The sequence below is a fragment of the Aquarana catesbeiana genome, linkage group LG05 (assembly GCF_042186555.1).
Source record: "Aquarana catesbeiana isolate 2022-GZ linkage group LG05, ASM4218655v1, whole genome shotgun sequence".
Taxonomy (NCBI): Eukaryota; Metazoa; Chordata; class Amphibia; order Anura; family Ranidae; genus Aquarana; species Aquarana catesbeiana.
In genome coordinates this window covers 184,702,455-184,727,477 of record NC_133328.1, presented here as the reverse complement: position 1 = coordinate 184,727,477, position 25,023 = coordinate 184,702,455, and the positions used below count along the sequence as shown (strand labels likewise).

The 25,023-nt window shown below is 42.8% G+C and overlaps 1 protein-coding gene across 2 annotated transcripts in view; it reads left to right on the top strand.

The window, feature by feature from the left end:
- The window catches only part of ZDHHC3 (zDHHC palmitoyltransferase 3), a 135,047-nt gene that overhangs the window by 1,993 nt on the left and 108,031 nt on the right, over nt 1-25,023 (top strand). The window lies entirely within an intron of this gene.

Below are 25,023 nucleotides of genomic sequence, written 5' to 3'. Positions count from 1 at the left end.
ATGGTACTGAATTTTAACCCCGAGCCACACTCGGGAAAACCGCCAGGGAGGTTAAGCCCTGGTTCACGTCGGAGCGATTTGGCATGCCATATCGGGGGCAATGGCACGCTGCACCGATTCCCAAAAGTAGTTTCTGTACTACTTTTCGTGACTTTGGGGTGCGGTTTTTCCATAGACATCTGTGCAGCAACCCGCACAGATGTCTCTGAAATCGCCCCCCACTAAGTCGGGACTGACATGCGGAAATGAAATTGTGCGAGTTCAGGTGAACTCGCTCAATTTTATTCCCGCTGTTAGTGTGAACCTAGGCTTACACACTGTTGCATTATGGAAATGTGCACACTTATGTGCGCATTAGTATGTGACACCGCACACTACTCACAATAGTGCAATGCGGTGCTGTTCATTCCAAATAGCACCCCGATGCACCTCACTATTTGAGGTGCGCAGAAATGTACTAACGCATTGCAGTCCTAGTTCTGAACCACTAAAGTGCATGCCAGTCCATTCATTTTAAAAAGGATGCCTAATTCCCTGTACACATGACCGGTTTTGCCGTCGGAATAAACTCTGAAGGTTTCTCCGACAGAATTCCGCTCAAGCGGTCTTGCCTACACACAGTCACACCAAAGTCCGACCGTCCAGAACGCGCTGATGTACGACGGGACTAGAAAAGGGAAGTTCAAAAGCTTCCGTCTCGTACTTGCTTCAGAGCATGTGTTGTATTTGGTCCGCCGGAACAGCATACAGACGAGCGGTTTTCCTGATAGGAATTGGTTCCGTCGGAAATATTTAGAACATGTTCTATTTCTAGGTCCATCAGAATTACAAAAAAAAAAAAGTCAGATGAGGCATACACACGATCGGAATATACAATGAAAAGCTTCCGTCGGACTTTTTCTGTTGGACATTCTGCTCGTGTGTATGCGGCATAATACCGTGCACATTGATATTTGCAAAACTGCGCATGCTTTTAATGCACTGCACCTCAGCGTTTAGGTGTGAAGCTAGTAGGGATGCACCAATACCAGTTTTTTTTTTTTTTCTTTTTTGTGCAACGAGTACCAATACGTTTTTTTTAACACTACTACGCACCAATACCAATTACCGATACCCACCGCAACGGTTTTGTTTACACTTAAGCTGTCTGCAATGGCACAAAGCATTGTAAATTTATTTACAAATAAAATACATTTTTTTTTTTTTTTTTCATTTTACGCTTTTTTCAATGTGGAACATGTAAATATATGTTAAAGATGTAAAAATATTAAAGCAAACAAAAAAGTTTTAGTTATTAATAGTTTATAAAATAGAGTGAACAAAAAAAAAAAATAAGCAGGAAAATAATAATTAGAGAAGGAGAATAAGGCGTTAATTAAGGCTGATTAGAGTAAATTAAGGGTTATTAAGGAGTTAAACAGAGTAACATTTAATAAAAAAAAAAAAAAAAAACTTTTTTTTTTAACTTGACAGGTTGCTTTAGACTCCATGCACACTAGCATTTTTTATAAGCTCAAACACTGCTAGAAAAAAGTGGATCTAAAACGCTAATAATATTTTTATTGCCAATTTTTGTGCCAGCTTCTAGTAGCATTTTAGTAATGTTTAGAAACGTTAGCATTTTATTAGCATTTTTACTGTACGTGAAGGGGGAAAAAACTGCTTGGAAAAAAAAAAAACTGTTAGTAGCGTTTAGGATTTTTTTTCTGCCAGGAAAACACTTCCAAAAACTCTACAAAAACATTTTTTTTTCTGCTCTTAGACGCTGAAGCTCAAAAAAATGCTAGCCTAAAGTAGTGTGCATGGACCCATATGATAACACTAGCCTCAAGGAACAGAAAAAAATGCTAATAACAGCTTCTTGGAGCTTAAAGCAGAGTTCCACTCGTTTTGTAAGTCTATTAAAAGTCACCAGCTACAAAAAATGTAGCTGCTGACTTTTAATAAACAGACACTCACCTGTCCCTCACTCCTCTCCACAGCTCCGTCATTGCAAGTGTGGGCATCCAGCTGTGACAGCTTGCGGCTTCACAGCCGGGTGTGCATGCGCGGGTCGCACTGTGCTCTTAGTGGTCAGGCAATCTTCTGGGACCTGTGAGAAGAGGAGTCACCTAGGCGACGGAAGTGGGAAGTACCTGTCAAGACTATAGGTACCCACTCTCCTCCCCCCCAATAAAAAAAAAAAAAAAAAATATGCGCCATGCAAATGCTCCAATTGCTGGGACTTCGTTTACACTCAGCTGAGATCAGAGCAAACCCACTGACAGCTGAATGAGTCATCAGTTGTTAAGGATGCGGTGACCCCACTCTATGACAATCAATATTTGCAATCAACAATCGATATTTGCTGGCGTTTTTTTTTTTTTTTTCACAGTTTAGCTGTCAGTGGGGGAATCCCAATGACAGCTGAAAGAACCGAGCCTGAAAGTATTGGTTTCAGGTATCGGAGTATTTGCACAGCTATCAATACTCATGCAAATGCTCAGTATCAGCGCAACCCTAGAAGTAGGGTTGTCACATCATCCCTTTAATCCAGGATACACATTAATTGCACTGTGGCTGATTAAGGTGTTAATAAACTCACTTGGTTCCTTATCTGCATTAAGGCTCTGTTTCCACTAGTGCGACTTTTCATGCGACTTGGGACTGAAAAGTCGCATGACAAATTGTTTCCCATGATTTCCAATGAGTACCGTTCATATCTGTGCGACTTCAAAGTAGTCCCTGCACTACTTTGGTCCCACTTTGATGCGACTTGAGGTCTATAGATACAGGCATTGCTTCAAATCGCGGTAAAATCGCGGTAAAAAATCGCGGCAAAATCGCGCGACTTTGGGGACGCACTAGTGGAAACCTAGCCTAAATCAGGATCAGAACCCTGGATTAAAGGGATGATGTGGCAACCCTACCTAGAAGCTAGCCTTAGGACTCATTCACCCTGGCATTCTCGATGTCCGCCGGTGGCCCGCGATCGTGGCATGGAGAGGCAGAACGGGGAGATGCCTATGTAAACAAGGCTTTTCCCTGTTCTGCCAACATGAACAGGGATCTACTGCTCCCAGTGATCTCTGTCATTTTCTAGTGAGCCCATCCCCCCTACAGTTTGAACACACTGAGAGAACACACTTAACCCCTTAATCGCCCCCTAGTGTTTAACCCCTTCCCTACCAGTGTCATTTACACAGTAATCAGTGCATCTTTATAGCACTGATCGCTGTATAAATGCCAATGGTCTCAAAATGGTGTCAAGATCTGTCCGCCGTAATGTCGCAGTCACGATAAAAATCACAGGTCGCCGCCATTACTAATAATAAAAAAAATTATACTAAAAATGCCGTATTTTGTAGACGCGATAACTTTAGTGTAAACCAATCAATATGCGCTTATTGTGATTTTTTTTTTTTGTGTTCTTTTTTTACCAAAAATATGTAGAAGAATACATATTGGCCTAAACTGAGGAAGTATATATATGTATGTATATATATATATATATATATATATATATATATATATATATATATATATATATATATATATATATATATATACAGGGGCGGACTGATAACTCATGGGGCCCCCTGGCAATAGGAGATTATGGGGCCCCCAGGCAATCAGAGATGATGGGGCCACACAGTATACACACACACAGTATACAATCACACAGTATACACATACATGTACACACAGTATACACAGACAGATGTAAAAAAAACACAGATTTATACATACTGTCCCTGGTTTTACTGAGGCTGGCAACCCTGATGGGGCCCCCTAGTGGCCCAGGGCCCTCGGGCAGTGCCCGAGTCGCTCAATGGTCAGTCCGCCCCTGTATATGTGTATATGTGTATATATATATATATATATATATATATATATATATATATATATATGAGGCAGAAGAGGGTGAAAGTGCCCGATAGGCAAGTGGTTAACATCTTAACTGTTTCCCGACCGGCTTCTGTACTTTTATGTCGGCAGAATGGCATGGCTGCGCAAAGTAACGTACCTGTACGTTACTTTGAATTTGCCGCCGTGTGCGTGCGCCTGCCGCGATCTCCGTGAGTCGGGTCGCGAGTCCCGCGGACTCGATTGCCGCGGGCATACCCGCGATCGCCTCACGGAGAGGACGAACGGGGAGATGCCTTTGTAAACAGCATCTCCCCGTTCTGCCTAGTGACAAGTGTCACTCGATCTCTGCTCCCTGTCATCGGTGTGTGACACCAGCCCATCCCCCTGACAGTTAGTAATCACTCCCCTAGGACACACGTAACCCCTCCCCGCCCCCTAGTGGTTAACCCCTTCACTGCCAGTGTCATTTATACAGGAATCAATGTATTTTTATAGCACTGATCGCTGTATAAATGACAATGGTCCCAAAAATGTGTAAAAAATGTCCGCCATAACGTCGCAGTCACAATAAAAATCGCTGACCGCCACTATTACTAAAAAAAAAAAATATTAATAAAAATGCCATAAAACTATCCCCTATTTTTGCGCAAACAAATCAATAAACGCTTATTGCGATTTTTTTTTTTTTTTTACCAAAAATATGTAGAAGAATATGTATCGGCCTAAACTGAGGAAAAAATGTTTTTTTATATATTTTTTGGGGATAATTATTATAGCAAAATGTAAGAAATAATGCGTTTTTTTCAAAATTGTCGCTTTTATTTTGTTTATGGCGCAAAAAATAAAAATCGCAGAGATGATCAAATACCACCAAAAGAAAGCTCTATTTGTGGGAAAAAAAGGACGTCAATTTTGTTTCGGAGCCACGTTGCAGGACCGCGCAATTGTCAATTAAAGCGACGCAGTGCCGAATCGCAAAAAACGCTCTTGTCAGGAAGGGGGTAAATCCTTCCGGGGCTGAAGTGGTTAAAAACTTTTTACATTTTCTTCATCACATTGTGCCTGTGTATTCTCTGTATGTAAATCTGTGTCGGGCATCTGTAAAGATACACATCAGGGCTACATAAGAGAAGGGGTTTTTGTTGTTGAAAATTAAGCTTTGTTAGTTAAGTCAGTTAGTTTATTTGTCTTAGCTTTTCACACAACTGGTTATGTTCACCATTATTAACTTTGGATGAACATTATAATTTTATTTATTTTTTGATCGCTTTTAATTTTTTTTTCTGCATTTGTGTATCTGTCTTTGTGGAAATGTCATAAGGAGACAAGATAAGATGGAGATTTACTGCTTTAGTTTCAGTTCCATTCCATTGTATCCCATGATCATGGTCATTGTGAGACGTTGCACCATACAGCCTGGTATTGCATTGCACTGTGGTAAAATGTCACTTTCCTTCACATTGTGTCACACCAGTTAACAATTGTCTTCATTGTTATGGAAAGCATAGAGCAGCCTTTTCAACTCTTGTAACATAGGAGGAATCCTTATGATAACTTTGACGTTTCAGGCAACCCCTACTAATAATTACTAGATCTACAGGTCCTGATAGGTTAAACACTCAGTTTTACATATAAGACAAATAAAAAAGAATGTGGTGTACTTAGCATGTTTGACACCCTGGGATTTTCTATAAGACAACATTTTTTAGTAATAATAGTGAAACAAAACAAATAATATAAAATAACCAAAAAGGAAACAGAAGAAATTGATCAGTAGAAAAGTGTCCCCCTCACATTGGTGGACATTTCCTTCCTCACGTAGTACCCCCCCTCCTCCTCACATTGGTGGGTGGACATTGTAGTGCCCCCCCTTCACATTGGTGGGTGGACATTGTAGTGCCCTCCCCCCTCCTCCTCACGGTGGGTGGACATTATAGTGCCCCCCCCCTCACATTGGTGGGTGGACATTGTAGTGCCCTCCCCCCTCCTCCTCACGGTGGGTGGACATTATAGTGCCCCCCCCCCTCACGTTGGTGGGTGGACATTGTAGTGCCCTCCCCCCCTCCTCTTCACATTGGTGGGTGGACATTGTAGTGTCCCCCTCACGTTGGTTAGTAAGTGGGGAAAGGGCCCCTTTTACATTTTTGCTCATTGGGAAGGCTACTGCTCACATTGGTGGTCAATGGGAAAAATGCCTCCACAGACAGTTAGCCATTGACACCAATGATTTTTGGGCTATCGGAGAGACTGAAGTGGCTCATTGCCCAAGGAGCCCCTAGTAACCTCTGGAAGAAAGGCTTTCGTAGAGTGGTTTTCCTTGTTAGGAAGTAGAGTTCTACAATTTGGGAACTGGAGAGTGCTGTCGTCAAGAAAAAAAAAAAAAAGTATCTATCTGATATCAGTTAAATAATTGTGTTGACTACTGACCCTCTGGTTTACAGGTCTATCTTCCAAAATGTAACATGGCCAAAAGTATATTAAATTGAACTACTTCCTGCCCAGGCCAATTCTGACATTTCTCTCCTACTTGTAAAAATCATAATTTTTTTGCTAGAAAATGACTTGGAACCCCCCACTAATATAGCAATTTAGAGTTACACAGGAGGTCTAGCGTTATCATTTTTGTACTCTCTCTATAACATTTGCGGCAGGGTGGAATTGATTTAAATCAAGTCGATTTAAATCCCTAGTAAAAAGGCTTGATTTAAATCAACTCAATTTAAATCATGATTTTTAAAGATCAACTGTCATCGCTGTCCCCCCAGCAACTCCTCTTCTGACCCGCTGTTGACTCACCAACAGTCCCATTCATTTTAATGGGACGGCTGGTGATGTGCCAGTGACACAACAAGGTGAGGGACATGGCAGCAGCAGGTGAGTGGATGCCCGCTAACAGTCGCTGCCATGATGGATTTGAAATGACAGGTGCTCTTTAAATCTAAGGACTTATTCTTGCTGGTAGTTAAAATTTTTAATGTTTGCAAACAAAATGAAGGTTTCCTATTTAGAATAATAAGCTGTTAGGTTAGTAAAACAGCGATATCAGAATTGGGGTTGAACCGATACCACTTTTTTAAGACCGAGTACAAGTACCGATACTTTTTTTTTTCAAGTACTCATCGATACCAATTACAGACACTTTTTTTTATTAATGTTATGTGACAGTGGTACTAATATGCAGCACTGATAGGCTCTGATAGGTGGCACTGATGAGGCATGGACTGTCAGTTTTTTTTATTTTTATTCTATTTTGTACAATTTATATATTTTTGCTACTTTTTTTTTTTTTTTTTTTTTTACAATGCTTACTTCTTTTTGGGGTGGGGGGAAGAGTGGATGGTGTCAGTGTTTATTTTTTTTCGCCTTTTAAATATTTATTTATTACAATTCTTTATCAGCCCTGTTGGGGGGGCTTCGGTGAGAGATCCTGGGGTCTAAACAGACCCCTGACATCTCCCTTTTGAGACAGGGAAAGGGACTGAGGAGATTCCCCAGTCCCTTTTTCTGCAGCCTCAGCTGCAGTGAAGATGAAATGGACAGAAGACAGGGGCTTCCGTTCATTCATAAACTGAAACTTTGTAAACACAGTTTACAATGCTCAGTGACAGTTATGAATGGACAGAGTCAATGATGACATATTTACCGGCTTCTTCCTCCACTCTCTCCATTCTAACTGATCCAGGACGAAAGGGGGGGGGGGGGGCCTGGAGGAGAACAGAGGGGGACCAGAGCAGGACCCGGGGAGCTGGAGGAAAAGCAGGAGGAGGACCAGGGGAGCCAGAGGAGGGCACGGGACAGTCGGGACGAGCAGTTGGGGCAGTTACAAGCACTGATCTCCCCATATAGCTTTCAATAAAGCAGCTGACAGCTGCAGGAGGGAGAGGAGGAGAAGCCACTATCAGCTGCTTTATTGAAAGCCACACAGGGAGATTGGTGCTTGTAACTGCCCCCACGGTTGCACCGATCATCTGTGAGGACTTTCTATGCTGAGGACACAGGTATCAGATTAAGCATCAGAGCATTTCCACGAGTACAAGTACTCATGCAAATGCTTGGTATCAGCACCGATACTAGTATAGGTATCTGTGCAACCCTTATCAGAACCCTCCTGAACTTTGGTTTATCTCATGGTTACTGTGACATTGTGTGAATGCATAAATGCAGTGCATGTTATCTCAGCTTGCAGAGCTTGGGTTCATTAAATGAGTTTACCAAAAAAGTAAATATTGCAGAATATACAGCCTCATGCTACATAACTAAGCTCCATTTCATGTTGAATAAACTAAATTATTAATATATCTTAAATAGAAAACTATCTTTAGATATATTTTTACTCCAAAAGCATTTTATTCAAATAAATTTGATAAAAATCAAACAAATCGACTTTTTTTTTTTTTTTTTTTAATTTTTTTCAAAAACATTGATTTATATCCACCCTGATTTACGGTGTTACCTCACATGTGTGTATGCGAACCTACATATGGGTTTGCCACTGCACAAGAGGACAGGGGCACCTTCAAAAACATTCTTTATTATTTATTTACACTATCCTTTTAAATTTTTTTTGATCCCTTGTGATAGAAATAAGGCATGACGGCTCCTCCTTTATGGGACATCTAAGGGTCTACAAGTTCAAAAGTCTCTACCCTGGAAAGTATGAGATTAAAAAAAATCATTGATCTCCTGCTTTGCAGAAAAAAAATGGCAGTGTCTACATCTGCCATAACTGGAATTGACGTAACGCTGTCACTTCCAGCCTTTTAGATTGTTGCTCTGATAACCTAGTGGCACCGCCAGATCAGATACCGGGCTCCCTGTTTGCACAGGAGAGCCTAGAGGGGCGCCGATGGGATGCGGGGGGTCGTCTCCTCCCACTGCATGTAAAGGCAATCCAGTGGCTATTAGAAACTAGGGTGGCTTTTACAACACAGGAAATCAATGGCTGGAAAAAAAAAGATACCGGAATGATGCCTGTAGCTGCAGGCTTCATCCCGGTAGAACCACTGAAAGTCCAGGACGTCATTTAGTACAGGTAATTCCTGGATAGGCATAATCAATCTGTAGTAAACAACCCATTCATTCAATGTGAAGTACACAAGGAAGTGGCTTTCGATGGATAGTTGGAAGCAGGGGCGGCCCGTCCATTAAGGGCGTACGGGTGCCGCCCCCTCTGTCACGCTGACCCCCTCTATAAATAATGGATAGATTCATGCATTGCATGAATCTATCCATGGCCGCCGCTGCCACCCCCTATTCAGTCATCCGGCTCCTTTTTCGGACGCTGGGCACCTGAATTACAGTGGTGTTGGTGGTTTTTTGGAAGCACCTGATTAGAGCCATAGGCTCTAATAGGCTTCACAAACGGTGGACTTGGAGCGCAGAGCATTGCGCTCAGAGTCCACCCAGATGTGTTAGAAAAGAAAATTAATACAATATTTGCTTTCCTCCTTTTTTACATTTTTTATTTAGTGGTATACAACATACAATGAAAAGATAACTTCACAGAATAGGTGGTCCAAACAATGTAGCATATAAATGGTCAGCATCTAATTGCTTCCTACTAAACTAAAGATAGGGACTCTCAGGGTAATTACAAGGGAATAGAGCTGTAGGTGTGCAGGGTACCTAGGAAGTGTAAGACTAGGGATCTGCGTAGATGGGTTGTATAATCACTCGCATTTCAATAGAGGTAAGTCCCGAATATTTGCTTTTCTAACACTGAACCACCTTTCTGCCAATCAGTAGGAACGGGTCTAATACCCGTCGCCTGATTGGCTGAAGGCACAGGCACCCCTATTGGAAGCCTAGCAGAATGGAAGAAGAGAGGAGGGGGAAGCATGGAGGACACAGGAGCCATCCCACAGCTCGCCACCATCACCTGCTGCCTGACCTGCCACTAAGATGGGGTAAGTGCCAGGCAGACAGCTGGCGGGCGGGGGCCACAGTGGCGGTATATGATGGAGCGCAAGTGGCTGCATATGATGGGGAGCAAGAGGCTGCATATGATGGGCACAGTGAGGCTGCAATTGATGCTGTGTGCTGTTTTTTTTTCCAGTTTGTTTGGGCCCCCTCTCCCCCAACAATTTTGAGCACCAGCCGCCACTGGTTGGAAGATATATTTGTAAATTATCAATCACATCTCTGTTTTCAGTATGCAGTCTTATAATCTGTTTGAAATACAATTAAATACATTAACAAAGCACCTTGGTGCTTCTAATTGATGCGATTCGCATACCGAAATGGGAAGTGGAAGGCAAAGCAGAGTGGAGCGAAGCTGCCATAAGGGACTGGACAGTCCGGGAGCCAAGTGCAGTGACAGTACTGTGAGATGGGGGGATTGAACCCCAGCAATGACAGTGGTAGAAGAGATTGAATCAAAAAACTGACAGCAGTGTGAGGAGGTTGAAGCAAGGCGGTGACAGTGGAGTGAGGAGAAGCAGAACAGTGACGGCGGTGGATGAGGATGGAACAGAGCAGTGACAGCAGTGTGAGAAGATTAAAGCAGAGCAGTGACAGTGGCGTGATGAGGTTGGAGCAGAGGGCTGACAGTGTCACGAGGAGTTTGGGGCAGAGGGCTGACGGCGTCGCGAGGAGTTTGGGGCAGAGGGCCGACGGCGTTGCGAGGGGTTTGGGGCAGAGGGCTGACGGCGTCGCGAGGGGTTTGGGGCAGAGGGCTGATGGCGTCGCGAGGAGTTTGGGGCAGAGGGCTGACGGCGTCGCGAGGAGTTTGGGGCAGAGGGCTGACGGCGTCGCGAGGAGTTTGGGGCAGAGGGCTGACGGCGTCGCGAGGAGTTTGGGGCAGAGGGCTGACGGCGTCGCGAGGAGTTTGGGGCAGAGGGCTGATGGCGTCGCGAGGAGTTTGGGGCAGAGGGCTGACGGCGTCGCGAGGAGTTTGGGGCAGAGGGCTGACGGCGTCGCGAGGAGTTTGGGGCAGAGCAGTGAAGGAGATTGGAGTAGAATGGTGAGCAGATCGATGACAGTAGTGGAGGAGGTTGGAAAAGAGCGATGATAATGGTGTGAGCAGACGTTTACCGTGGTGGAGGAGATTGGAGCAGAGCAGTTACCGCTCTAACAGCGGCTGATTTGGCAGACGTTTACTGGCTCTACAGCAGGGAGGGACTGCACTTAATTGAGAAGGGTGCAGCATTTTTCGAGCAGAAGACGTCTACAAGGTTGGAAGGACCTTTAAATTAGTATGGGGGGGGGGAGGGCTCAGAGGAAAGTATACCATGCACTGAGCAAAAGCCAGAGTTTACAGATGGGTCAAATTCGGGGGGGGGGGGCATGCTGACCTTTAAAATATGAGAAGGTGTGCAAGGATAAACTGTGAGTGTGTACAGAATTATAAGGCAGGAAATGTTAGAAGCCTGGGTAATAAAAAAAAAGAACTAGAACTTCTGATACATGAGGAGGGTTTTGACTTAGCGGGAATATCCGAAGCCTGGTTTGTCAGCTCATATGGCTGGCTTGTTACTGTCCAGTGGTACTCCCTGTATCGGATGAACATGGTGTGTAGAAGAGGGGGGAAGAGTGTGCTTTTTTATGTGAAGAGAAATTTGATAGTAAATATGAGGGATGACATTAGTAATGGGGCTGGTAAAGAGGTGGAGTCTTTGTGGCTGGAGGTGAAACAAACCGTAAATTGGTCTATGCTATAGGCCCCCTAACAACTTTCACCTTTAGAGATGGTGAGGCAATATAATAATCATGGAAGACTTTCACTATCCTAATATTGATTAAGCAGACATAACTGCTCACTCAACTAAGCAAATGTAATGCAGGACATTTTTGAGTCAAATGGTGGAAGCCCCTTTCATACTTTGGCGTTTTGGCGCTGGAAATAGCCTCGACTAAGCGCCTGAAAACCGCTTCCTATTCATTCAAGTATGATTTTTTTTTTTTTCCACACTGGGGCAGTGCGCTTGCGGGATGTTCCGAAAAGTCCTGCAAGCAGGATCTTTGGGGTAGTTTGGGAGCGCTGTATTTAGCGCTCCCAAAACGCCATTCTCATTGGAATGAATAAGCAGCGCTCCCGATGAGCCCGAAAAGTGCTTCGGAAGCGCCGCAACACGGAAGTTTTTAATCCCTTGTTTGGGGTTAAAAGCGCCCTGCTAGCGGCCGAAAAGCGCCACTTAAACAGCGCTTAAGTGCCGCTAAAACGAACAGCACTTTATCGCTAACGCGCCCGTTCGCTAAGTGTGAAAGGGGTCTTAGAGAAGATGCTCTGCTGAACCTACTAATTTACAAATAAAACAGAGCTAATTGCAGATTTGGAAATAAGGGATACTTCAGGTAACAAGGATCTCTGAGCAATTGCATTTGCCATAAATTATAGGAAAAAAACACGTGGGTTGGACAAGAAAACCACTTTTTTAAAGAGACAATTTTAATAAGCTATGTTCCATATTACATGACACTAATTGAGATCACATTCTTGCAACAAAGAACACTGAAGAGAATTGTGAGTGCTTTAAGGACAGTGGTGGAACTGCCAGGGTCGCAACAGTTGCACTGGGCCCTGGCACTCTGCCACTGACAGGCGGCCCCAGTGTAATTGTCAGTGTAAACAATGTACTGACATTCTTGCCAGTTAACGGCTCTCCTTTCCTCACACAGACACAGCGTGGGAGGAAAGGGCTACCGATAACCATGAAGTCTGTTTACATGTGATCAGCTGATCACATGGTAAAGGGCTGCTGTGATTGGACCTTTTACTGTGATCATCTGAAGGGCACAGAAGTCACAGATTGTGCTGGATGCACCCTCCAGGGGATGGATCACGCTGCAGGAGGCAGGGTTCTAGGAGGATGTCCATGGACGCCCTCCCAAAATTGGAAGCCTGGGGCTCGGATAGAAGGGGGGGGGGTCAGGGGGGCACATCATGGTTTCTTGCACTGGGGCCCTGAAGGTTCTAGTTATGCCTCTGTTTAAGGGCGGCATTAAAAACAGCATTCATCAGTGCATTCCACTGGACAACAAATATAAAAGAACAAAAGGTAAACCTGGGTGGCTACACACTAATGTAAAAAGGCATTTTAATAAGAAAAAACAATTCTTTAATATAAAGCCAAAGGGTCACCATCGGCATTTCAAAACACAAGGAGTGCAATAAGAAATGCAAAAATACAATCTGGGCATTTAAAATAGATTATGAAAGACTCATTGCTGAGGAGAGTAAGTAAAAATTCCCATTAAAAAAACAAAAAAGTATTAATAGTAAAAGGGCTAGGTTAGAACATATTGGCCCCGTAAAAGATAATCGGGGGAAGTTGGTCTTCATAGGGAGAAGGCAACTGTATTAAATGCTTTCTTCTACTCCGTTATACGAATGAATGAAAATGAAAGGTATGATAAACAAGACAGTAATAACATTATATTATGTACCCTTGTGGCTGACAGAGACCGGTGATAAGAAAAATAAAATTCTAGAAAAACTTGATATAAATAACTTACCAGGACCAGATGGCTTGTACCCAAGAGGGCTCAAAGAACTTGGCCATGTCATAGTCAAACCATTATTCTTTTTGTAAGGACAACCTGCTGACAGGAATGTTGCCAGCAGATTGTCTAAAAAGAAACATTGTAGCAATATTCAAAAAACCCCAAGATACATACTTGTAAACTACAGACCAGTCAGCCTATCATCAATAGTATGTAAACTATTGGAAGGAATAAAAAGGGATTATGTCCCAGAGTTTGCTTATGAAAATAGTATCATTATTAGTAATCAACATGGATTTGTGAAGAAACATTCTTGCTAGACCAAACCTTTTAACATTGTATGAAGAGGTAAGCTGTAATTTGGACTGTACCCCCAAAACAATTTGATTACAAATTAAGGGCTTTTGGCATTGCTGACATGATATGTACCTGGATAGGAAACTAATTTCAGGGGCGTCTTCAGAGGGTGGTGATTAATTGCATATTTTCTGAATGGTCCTGAGTTGTGAGTGGGGTGCCCCAGAGCTAAGTTGGGCAATAACTTTAAAACAGGATGTAGCAACATTACCAGAAGACCTAGTTAAAAGAGTGGTCTGCATATTAGAGGAGAGAACTTGGGAGCTAAAAATATATGTATGCATTGGCACACTAGGGGGGAGAACCTCTGGGGAAATTGAGGATGGAAAAGGATCTAGGGGTTGTAGTAGATGCAGCAGCAAGAAAGGCCAGCTGATTATTAGCATGCATTAAAAAAGGTACTTATGAGCACAACTGTATATTTAGTTTTATCTCTTTTACATACCCTGGCAGAATTTGATTTCTTGGCCATTTTTCAGAGAATATATAGATAACACAAAAACATTTCTTTCACTCATGGTTAGTGTTTGGCTGAAGCCATTTATTATCATTCGACTGTGTTTACTCTTTTTAAATCATAATCTCAACAAACTACCCAAGAGACCCCTCAAACGTTTACATACCCTGGTGATTTTGGCCTGATGACATACACAAAAGTTGACACAAAGGGGTTTGAATGGCTATTAAAGGTATCCATTCTTAAAAGGTCATTGAGTTTCCGGACTCCTGATAGTCCCTTGCATCTTTCATCCAGTGCTGCTTTGATGTTTCTGGATTCTGAGCCATGAGGAAAGCAAAAGAATTGTCAAAGGATCTGTGGGAAAAGGTAGTTGAACTGTATAAAACAGGAAAGGGAATATAAAAAGATATCCAAGGAATTGAGAATGCCAATCAGCAGTGTTCAAACGCTAATCAAGAAGTAGAAAATGAGGGGTTCTGTTGAAACCAAACCACGGTCAGGTAGACAAACTAAAATTTCAGCCACAACTGCCAGGAAAATTGTTTGGGATGCAAAGAAAAACCCACTAATAACTCTCTGAAAATATATGGTGTGGCTGTTTTAAGATGCACAATAAGGAGGCACTTGAAGAAAGATGGGCTGCATGATCGAGTCACCAGAAGAAAGCCATTACTACGCAAATGTCACAAAGTATTCCGCTTACAATATGCCAAATAGCATAGAGACGAGCCTCAAACCTTCTGGCACAAAGTCATTTGGAGTGATGAGACCAACATTGAGCTTTTTGGCCACAATCATCAACACTACATTTGGAGAGGAGTCAACAAGGCCTATGATGAAAGGTACACCATTCCTACTGTGAAACACAGAGGTGGATTGCTGATGTTTTGGAGATGTGTGAGCTACAAAGGCACAGGAAATTCGGTCAAAATTGATGGCAAGATGAATGCAGCATGTTATCAAAAAATACTGGAGGAACATTTGCATTCATCAACCAGGAAGCTGCGCATGGGACGTACTTGGACATTCCAACATGACAATGATCCAAAACACAAGGCCAAGTTGACCTGTCATTGGCTACAGCAGAATAAAATGAAGGTTCTGGAGTGGCCATCTCAGTCTCCTGACCTCAATATCATTGAGCCACTCTGGGGAGATCTCAAACGTGCAGTTCATGCAAGACAGCCCAATAATTTACAGTAAATGTAGGATTTTTGCCAATGGGCAGCTTTACCATCTGAGAAGATACAGAGTCTCATCCACAAATACCACAAAAGACTTCAAGCTCTCATTGATGTTAAAGGGGGCAATACACACGGCATTAAAGTGGATGTAAACCCAATGTCATCCTTTCTAAACTACTGCCATGGGGGTTATCTATAAGGATATACATGCCTCCTGCATGTATCTTTACCTGTCAAATGTCTCCCCTCTGTCTGTTATTAGACCCGAAAAACTGCAGATTCTGTGGGTGGGTCTGTTGTCTGGAGCTCGGTGGGTGGAGTCGTGATGTCAGTAGACTCCCCGCCCACCTCTACACTCCTTGTCAATATGCATATTCTCCTGTCTCCTTTCTAACACTGAACTTCTGCTATGATCTCTAACATCCAGTGAAAAGACAGGAAAGTAACCACATGACTTCAGCATGCCAAATCATACTGAGGTGTGGAACAGCCAATCCTTGCAGAGCTGCTGAAGAAAGGAGTGGGGGAGGGAATTAAAAAATAATGCCTGTGTCTTAGGCTGTCACTCACAGCAAGGGGGAGTATTTGACAAAGTTTTTTTCAGTTTGTCAAGATTTCTCTCACTGAACAATAAAAGAGGATTGCTCAGAGATGGATTAACTCTGTGTGGCAAGACTGGGCTCAAATGATAGGAAATCTTATACTCTACAGTATGATATATATAAAAAAAAAAAAAAAAAAAATTTCGGGTTTACATCCACTTTAAGAACTGAGGTATGTGAAAGAAAAGTTTTCGTGTTTATCATTCACATGCTTTTAAAAATGGCCAAGAATTCATAAATTCTGCCAGGGTATGTAAACTTATGAGCACAACTGTGTGTGTGTGTGTGTGTGTGTATATATATGTGTGTGTATATATATATATATATATATATATATATATATATATATATATTATATAATATGAATATTTTTGAATGATATGGATTTCTGCACAAGTTGGTCATAAAATGTGATCTGATCTTCATCTAAGTCACAACAATAGACAATCACAGTCTGCCTAAACTAATAACACACAAAGAATTAAATGTTACCATGTTTTTATTGAACACACCATGTAAACATTCACAGTGCAGGTGGAAAAAGTATGTGTACCCTTGGATTTAATAACTGGTTGAACCTCCTTTTGGCAGCAATAACTTCAACCAAATGTTTCCTGTAGTTGCCGATCAGACATGCACAACGGTCAGAAGTAATTCTTGACCATTCCTCCTTTACAGAATTGTTTCAGTTAAGCAGTATTCTTGGGATGTCTGGTGTGAATCGCTTTCTTGAGGTCATGCCACAGCATCTCAATCGGGTTGAGGTCAGGACTCTGACTGGGCCAATCCAGAAGGCGTATTTTCTTCTGTTTAAGCCATTCTGTTGTTGATTTACTTCTATGCTTTGGGTCGTTGTCCTGTTGCAACACCCATCTTCTGTTGAGCTTCAGCTGGTGGACAGATGGCCTTAAGTTCTCCTGCAAAATGTCTTGATAAACTTGGGAATTCATTTTTCCTTCGATGATAGCATTCCGTCCAGGCCCTGATGCAGCAAAGCAGCCCCAAACCATGATGCCCCCACCACCATACTTCACAGTCGGGATGAGGTTTTGATGTTGGTGTGCTGTGCCTCTTCTTCTCCACACATAGTGTTGTGTGTTTCTTCCAAACAACTCAAATTTGGCTTTATCTGTCTACAGAATATTTTGCCAGTACTGCCGTGGAACATCCAGGTGCTCTTGTGCAAACTGTAAACGTGCAGCAATGTTTTTTTTTTTTTGGACAGCAGTGGCTTCCTCTGTGGTATCCTCCCATGAAATCCATTCTTGTTTAGTGTTTTACGTATCGTAGATTCGCTAACAGGGATGTTAGCATATTCCAGAGACTTTTGTAAGTCTTTAGCTGACACTCTAGGATTCTTCTTCACCTCATTGAGCAGTCTGCGCTGTGCTCTTGCAGTCATCTTTACAGGACGCCCACTCCTAGGGAGAGTAGCAGCAGTGCTGAACTTTCTCCATTTATAGACAATTTGTCTTACCGTGGACTGATGAACAGCAAGGCTTTTGGAGATACTTTTATAACCCTTTCCAGCTTCATGCAAGTCAACAATTCTTAATCGTAAGTCTTCTGAGAGCTCTTTTGTGCGAGGCATCATTCACATCAGGCAATGCTTCTTGTGAAAAGCAAACCCAGAATTGGTGCATGGTGGTGTGTTTTGTTTGTTTTTTTTTTTTTTATAGGGCAGGGCAGCTGTAACCAACACCTCCAATCTCATCTCATTGATTGGACTCCAGTCGGCTGACACCTCACTCCAATTAGCTCTTGGAGATCTCATTAGTCTAGGGGTTCACATACTTTTTCCACCCGCACTGTGAATGTTTTCATGGTGTGTTCAATAAAAACATGGTAACATTTAATTCTTTGTGTGTTATTAGTTTAAACAGACTGTGATTGTCTATTGTTGTGACTTAGATGAAGATCAGATCACATTTTATGACCAATTTGTGCAGAAATCCATATTCCAAAAGGGTTCACATACTTTTTATTGCAACTGTAATTATATGCACACATTTATATATATATATTTTTTTTTTTCACACAAACACACACAGTATCTCGCAAAGGTGAGTACACCCCTCATTTTTGTATATATTGTATTATACCTTTTTCATGTGACAACACTGGAGAAATGAAACTTTGCTATAATGTAAAGTAGTGAGTGTACAGCTTGTATAATGGTATAAATTTGCTGTCACCTCAAAATAACTCAACACAGCCATTAATGTCTAAAACCACTGGCAACAAAAGTGAGTACATCCCTAAGTGAAAATGTCCAAATTGGGCCCAAAGTGGCAATATTTTGTGTGGCCACCATTATTTTCCAGCACTGCCTTAACCCTCTTGGGCATGGAGTTCTCCAGAGCTTCACAGGTTGCCACTGGAGTTCTCTTCCACGCCTCCATGATGACATCACAGAGCTGGTGAATGTTAGAGACCTTGCGCTCCTTCACCTTCTGTTGAGGATTCCCCACAGATTCCCCACAGATGCTTAATAGGTTTTAGGTCTGGAGACATATTTGGTCAGTCCATCACCTTTACCATCGCTTTCTTTAGCAAGGCAGTGGTCAACTTGGAGGTGTGTTTGGGGGCCTTATCATATTGGAATACTGCCCTGTTGCCCAGTCTCCGAAGGGAGGGGATCATGCTCTGCTTCAGTATGTCACAGTACATGTTGGCATTCATGGTTCCCTCAATGAACTGTAGCTCTCCAGTGTCAGCAGCACTTGTGCAGCCCCAGACCATGACGCTCCCACCACCATGCTTGACTGTAGGCAAGACACACTTGTCTTTGTACTCTTCACCTGGTTGCCGCCACACACGCTTGACACCATCTGAACCTTTGTCCCATCAGACCACAGGATATGGTTCCAGTAATCTATGTCCCTAGTTTGCTTGTCTTCAGCAAACTATTTGCGGGCATTCTTGTGCATCATCTTTAGAAGAGGCTTCTTTCTGGGACAACAGCCATGCAGACCAATTTGATACAGTGTATGGTTTGAGCACTGACAGGCTAACTCCCCCCCCCAATCCCTTCAACTTCTGCAGCAATGCTGGCAGCACTCAGACATCTATTTCCCCAAAGACAACCTCTGGATATGATGCTGAGCACGTGCACTCAACTTCTTTGGTCGACCGTGGCGAGGCCTGTTCTGAGTGGAATCTGTCCTGTTAAACCACTATATGGTCTTGGCCACTGTGCTGCAGCTCAGTTTCAGGGTTTTGGCAATCTTCTTATAGCCTAGGCCATCTTTATGTAGAGCAACCATTCTTTTTTTTCAGATCCTCAGAGTTATTTGCCATGAGGTGCCATGTTGAACAAGCTGTATACAAGCTGTACACTTCCTATTTTACATTGTAGGAAAGTGTCATTTCTTCAATGTTGTCACATGAAAAGATATAAAATACTTACAAAATGTGAGGGGTGTACTCACTTTTGTGAGATACTGTATATATTACATCGAGAGAGTGTTTTTTGTTTTTTTTTCCTCCCAGGCATAGAAGTAGTGCAACATCCCACCTTGCTGTGAAATGCTAGTGAAATCTCATTAAAATCCGTGGCCTAAGTTTATGGGAACACCATCCCCTGAATGGTGTGACTTATACACAGGCAAGGCATTTTCAAAGCCACCCCTTATTTAGTTTATTCTGTGAAGGTGGTATAGCACAGATTCATAAAACCACTCTGCAGTCCCACTAAGCAGGTTGCTAAATATATTGACATTGTCACACTAGGATGAAATTTAAAACTAAACACACAAACTGCCACCAGTAACATCGTTACCCTTGTCTCAAATAATAACCGAAGTGTTCTCTTCGTTCCTCCCAAGACCACCTGATCTCTAGCGTTCTTTGCCACCTCCTCCTATGCTTGCCTCCAGAACCTCTCCTATCCTCTGGAACTCTTTACCCCAAACTGTCCAACTGTCTCCTACTCTATACATCTTTAGGTGATCCCTGAAAACACATCTCTTTAGAGAAACCTATTCTGTTTCTAACTAATAAACTGTCTTTACTTTGTTAGCTCACCCCCCCACAGTTTTTACCTTTTTTGACATTTAACCCTCCAACTTATTTTGTAAGCAAGGCCCTCTGAGTCCTCTTGTATTGCATTGCATTGCGCTTTTTGCCTTTATTTTGTAAAGCTCTATGCAAACTGTTGGCGCTATATAAATCCTGCAAAATAAACTATTATTTATTTCCATTGAATTTGCGAGAAAGGAGGAGGGGTGGGAAGGGAATGGGGGACGGGGACAGGGAGCAGGGAGAGCAGGGAAGAGGGGGGAGGAAAGGACTAGGAACCGACCCTCCTCAAGGGGTGGGATTTTAAAGGAAATTGACTGAGTTGTGTAGATGAGCATAATAAGCAATCAGCTAAAATAATTGTATTTATTGAAAAGCATAGTAGAAAAATATACGCAATACATGGGTAAACATATAATTGTCCAGTAGTGACATCAACGGTTAATACGTGACTTGAGCCAACATGTTTCGCAAATAGGAATTCGCTTCATCAGGGCTAGGCACGATGCAGTTAATGTATTTACACTGTATAGACAAAAAATCATCTTAGATCATAAGGTAACTTAACATCTCTTAACAGATACCAAAAATGACATACAATAGCTCACCTACTATAATTTCAGGACAAAGTTAAAATCACCATTCAATAGACAGCAACTGCGCAACCGGCCGGTATGAAATGTCACTGGGTGCCAGATCCCAGAGTGACAGTGCCTGTAGGAGAACTGGGCCACGCATTCAGGGGGTTAAACGCAGGAACCGCTGCTGAAAATTCAAGATGGTATATCTATCAGAAAGCACCAAAAGTGATTGGTAAAGTCAATCTATACTACCAATGGTTAGTCGTTATCAGATTGATTATATAAAAAGTCATCAAGAAAATATATGGTGCCTAATTTTAAATATAAAATGATATCACTAATGCGGGGGCCCAGCGTAACATTCCCTTTTGGACTTAAGTATACACATATATATAGATGTGTATCCATGGGGCAAGGCCAAAAATACATAGTAGCTTAGCTAAAAATCCAAAGCAAACAAGGTAAACTAGATGTATCCCCCAGTGTATAGCCGGAAAGCCGGTGCAGTAATAAGAAAAAAATATATAATATCTAATATGAATAGACTCACCATTAGAAGTCAAAAGGCGAGGGGGGGGAGGCCAGATCTAGTGCCCACAGGATTGTTTTGAAATGGAGAGTACGGGCGTCCGCCCGTTCGCGATGGATGGCCGCAAGATGTGTCTGACAGACAGCATCAGCGCCTCCATCTTTAAATGCTGTGGCCCTACCGGAAGCAATAAGGTCAAAATGACCTCCGGCATTGCTTCCGGTCCGGGTGTCCCTGCCATGGTGCGCGCGCATCCACAGAGCGGACGCGAACGCGTTCCACCTAGAGTGGTGCGCGCGCATTGCCCATAGCGCGCAAGCGGCGTAATGGGCAGCTGGGGGTGGAATAAAGGGGGGCTCCACCCCCTGGGCAGGGACATCCGAATCCTCCCACAAAAATGCCAACATACCCGGCCAATTGCGGGGGTGCTAGAAAATGGTGAGGAACAACAAAGAATACGAATCGTGAAAAATGAAAAAATATATATATATATATATACACATGTCGGTCAAGAGGACCGAATATCTTACAATAGTTATGTAAATCTACTTGAACAATGACAGAGCAGTAGAAAAAAAGGGGGAAATTAGAGGTTATCTGCATGGAAAGAAATTTGATTATTAAAGAGATATCACCCATACAGGTTTTGGTCAATTTAATCGTGCAATTATATCATATATGGGAGATAGTAATGAATAGTAGACCTGACTGATAATGGGTCATTTAAAACATCTTGATTACAATAACAAGGTAAGCCTAAAATAATTGTTTCTGAGCTCCAAGAGTGAATAATTAAACACTGCATAAATATATATAGTATGTTATATGTCTAGCGGGCAGGTACAGGTAAGTACCCGCCTCGTTGTAACAACAAGTGGCAAGTGGTAGGGCAGAAATAAATGACACATTCGTAGTTCAAGTTGGAATCTAGTCAGGTGAAAGTTATTAGCACAAAATCTCATACCTAAGAAGTGTATATGAGCATTAGTATGGGTATATGAAGCTATAAGAAGGGGTTGAATGTGAGTGCCGTGTTGAGGCCCGGTGGACTGGTTGCCTGTTGATTATATATCCACCTGGCCTCACGCTGCAGGATCGTTTTGTCCACATTACCGCCCCTCTCTGGCTCAGGTATGACCTCAAGGGCAAAGAACGACACAAAATTAGGGTCGTAACTATGTCGAAGGCCCACATGTTTACAGATGGGTGTATACAGTAGCCCTGCATCCAAGTAGTATAAGTGGTCCTGTATTCTTTTGGCGAATGGGCGCTTAGTTTTCCCTATATAGAAGGCACCACAGCGGCACATGGCTAAGTATACAATGCCCGTTGTGGTGCAATCAGCGTATCCTTTAAGTTTGTGAATGCCTCCTCTCGGGAGGGGGCAACTCCGGCCCTCCCTAATCCATGGGCAAAATTGACATCGCCCACACCTAAAAGTGCCACAGCCCCCCTCTGCTCCTGCCGGTGATCTTGAGGATTGTAAGTGGCTATGGACAATCGCATCTCTGATGGAACGTGGTCTCCTATACGTGATTTGTGGTACGCTAGCCACGTACTTCGAGATGACCGGGTCCTCAGATAGGAAATGCCAGTTGTTGCCAATGAGGCTCCGTATCTCCTGTTGTTGTGATGTATAAGTAGTGATTAGTTTAGTGGTGGGGTGTGAGTCTCTCACCTTCTGTTTGAAAATGAGAGATTCACGTGAGTTGAGTTTGGCTCTTTGATAAGCTCTCTTAAGAACTTTTTTGCTATACCCTCGTTTGAGTAGACGATCATAAAGGGCTTGCGCCTCTCGCTCAAAGTCTTCATCTCTGGTACAATTTCGTCGGGTTCGGAGGTATTGACTGTAGGGTATGCTATTGATTAAAGTGCGGGGATGGGAGCTGGTAAAATGCAGAATAGTATTGCCAGCCGTCTCCTTTCTATATAGTGTGCTGAAAATTGAGCCATCGTCTCTAAGGACCAAACGTAGGTCCAGAAATGAAATAGTCGTTGTGTCACATTGCATAGTAAACTTGAGATTGAACTTATTGTGTGAAAGGAGTTCCATAAAGCTTCTAAGTAGCTCCATTGTCCCTGTCCATATGAGGAGGACATCGTCGATGTACCTCCGCCACAAAAGAATATGGCAGAGGTACATCGCCGTCCCCTCATCCGAAAAAAGATGGCGTTCCCAACCCCCCAGGTACAGGTTGGCATACGATGGGGCACACGAAGTCCCCATCGCCACCCCCTGTACCTGGAGGTAGGTCACGCCATTAAAAAGAAAAATGTTGTTGGTAAGTATGTGTTCCAACAGCTCCAACACAAATTGACACATATCCCAGCTGTCCGTGTCTCGTTCCTTGAGAAATTCGGCCACCGTTGCAACTCCCAGCTTATGTGGTATACTTGAATAGAGAGCTTCTATATCAATAGCTACCAAAATCGTACCTGAGGGTACCGTGAGACCCTCAAGGATCTTTAGTAGTTCCAACGTGTCCTTGAGGTGGGATGGCAGACTTGTGACGTGTGGGCGCATATAGTCATCCACAAACTGGCTCGCAGTCTCTGTGTGGCTTCCTATTCCCGAGACGATTGGACGTCCGGGGGGCTTAGATAAATTTTTGTGGACCTTGGGTAATGAATAGAAGGTCGGTGTTACCGGCCATTTAACCTCAAGGAACTCACGGATATCTCCATCAATCAGGCCTTGGGAAAATGCCCGATTAATGATAGACACATAGTAAGACCTAGCTTCAATCAGTTTCTGGGGTTCAATCTGCTGGTACCATTCATGGTTATCAAGAATATTTAAGCACATTGTAATATAATTTTCTTTATTCATCACCACCACGTTCCCTCCTTTATCCGACGGTTTAATCACTAGTTCGTCTCTCCTCATTAAATTTGCCAATGCCAGTTGTTGTGCTGGCGACAGATTCCTAGATTTGGGTTGTGCAAAATGTATAGTTTCTATTTGTTTTGTGGTCTGTTTCAAGAAAGCCCATACAGCTGGGCATGTCTGGAGATTTGGGAATTTTTGAGATTTATTCTTAAATTTTGATGGTCTTATAGATATACTAGGGCCTATTTCCTCATCCTCCGACGAGGAACTTTCCGAGTTCCCGTATCCCTCATTTTCATCCAGCAGTTGAATTAGTGTTTTCAGTGCTCTAAAGTCTTGTACCTTGAATCCCTTATATGGGTCTTCCTCTTTATTTGTCATTCTGCCTTTATCAGTATCAAATATATACTTATATGTAAGATTTCTAGCGAACATATGTAGATCTTTTACGAGGGTGAACTTGTCAATTTGTTGTGAGGGGCAAAAGCTGAGTCCTAGTCTGAGAACGTCCCTCTCAGTTGATGTGAGTTGGTATGAGGATAGATTAATGACATCTAATCCCGTCCTAGTGTTGGCTGTTTTATCACAAACGAGTCCATCTTTCCGCTGCGTTGGGCCACTAGAGTGGCCGGGGGGTTGGGGGCGTTCCCTAAAGGGGCTGAGCCTGAATTGGAATTACGGCCCTGGGAAGTTTTAGGTACGGCTCCCAGTTCCCGTTGGGAGTCTGCTCCCGTATTATCCGTCAAGGGTAGTAGTATACTAGTTCCTAGACCCGGTATGTCTGGGGCCCCCTCTACCTGATCTTGACATTGGTTGCTCGAAGGATGTTTACGGGGGGACATCATCCGTCTTTTCTGTGACCCTCCAGTGTTTTGATGTTCGTGGCTATTGCCTCGTTTCGGTAGTCGTCCCCTGCCATGTGAGCCCCGTGTCGTTTTAGATGGTTGTTTGTAAGATGAAACGGAAGATGATGATATTGAGGCATCCGAGTCGGATTTGTATGGTGTTTTCATACTTTTATTATTGTAATTATTATTTGATCGAGGAAATTTTCCTTGTCTATTATGATGGCCTCTAGGCCACCGATATGCATATCCTCCTGAGAAGGCAAGTTTATCTCTGTAAAGCTTATTTTCCTTTTTCATAACTATATCTTTGTTATAATTTTCC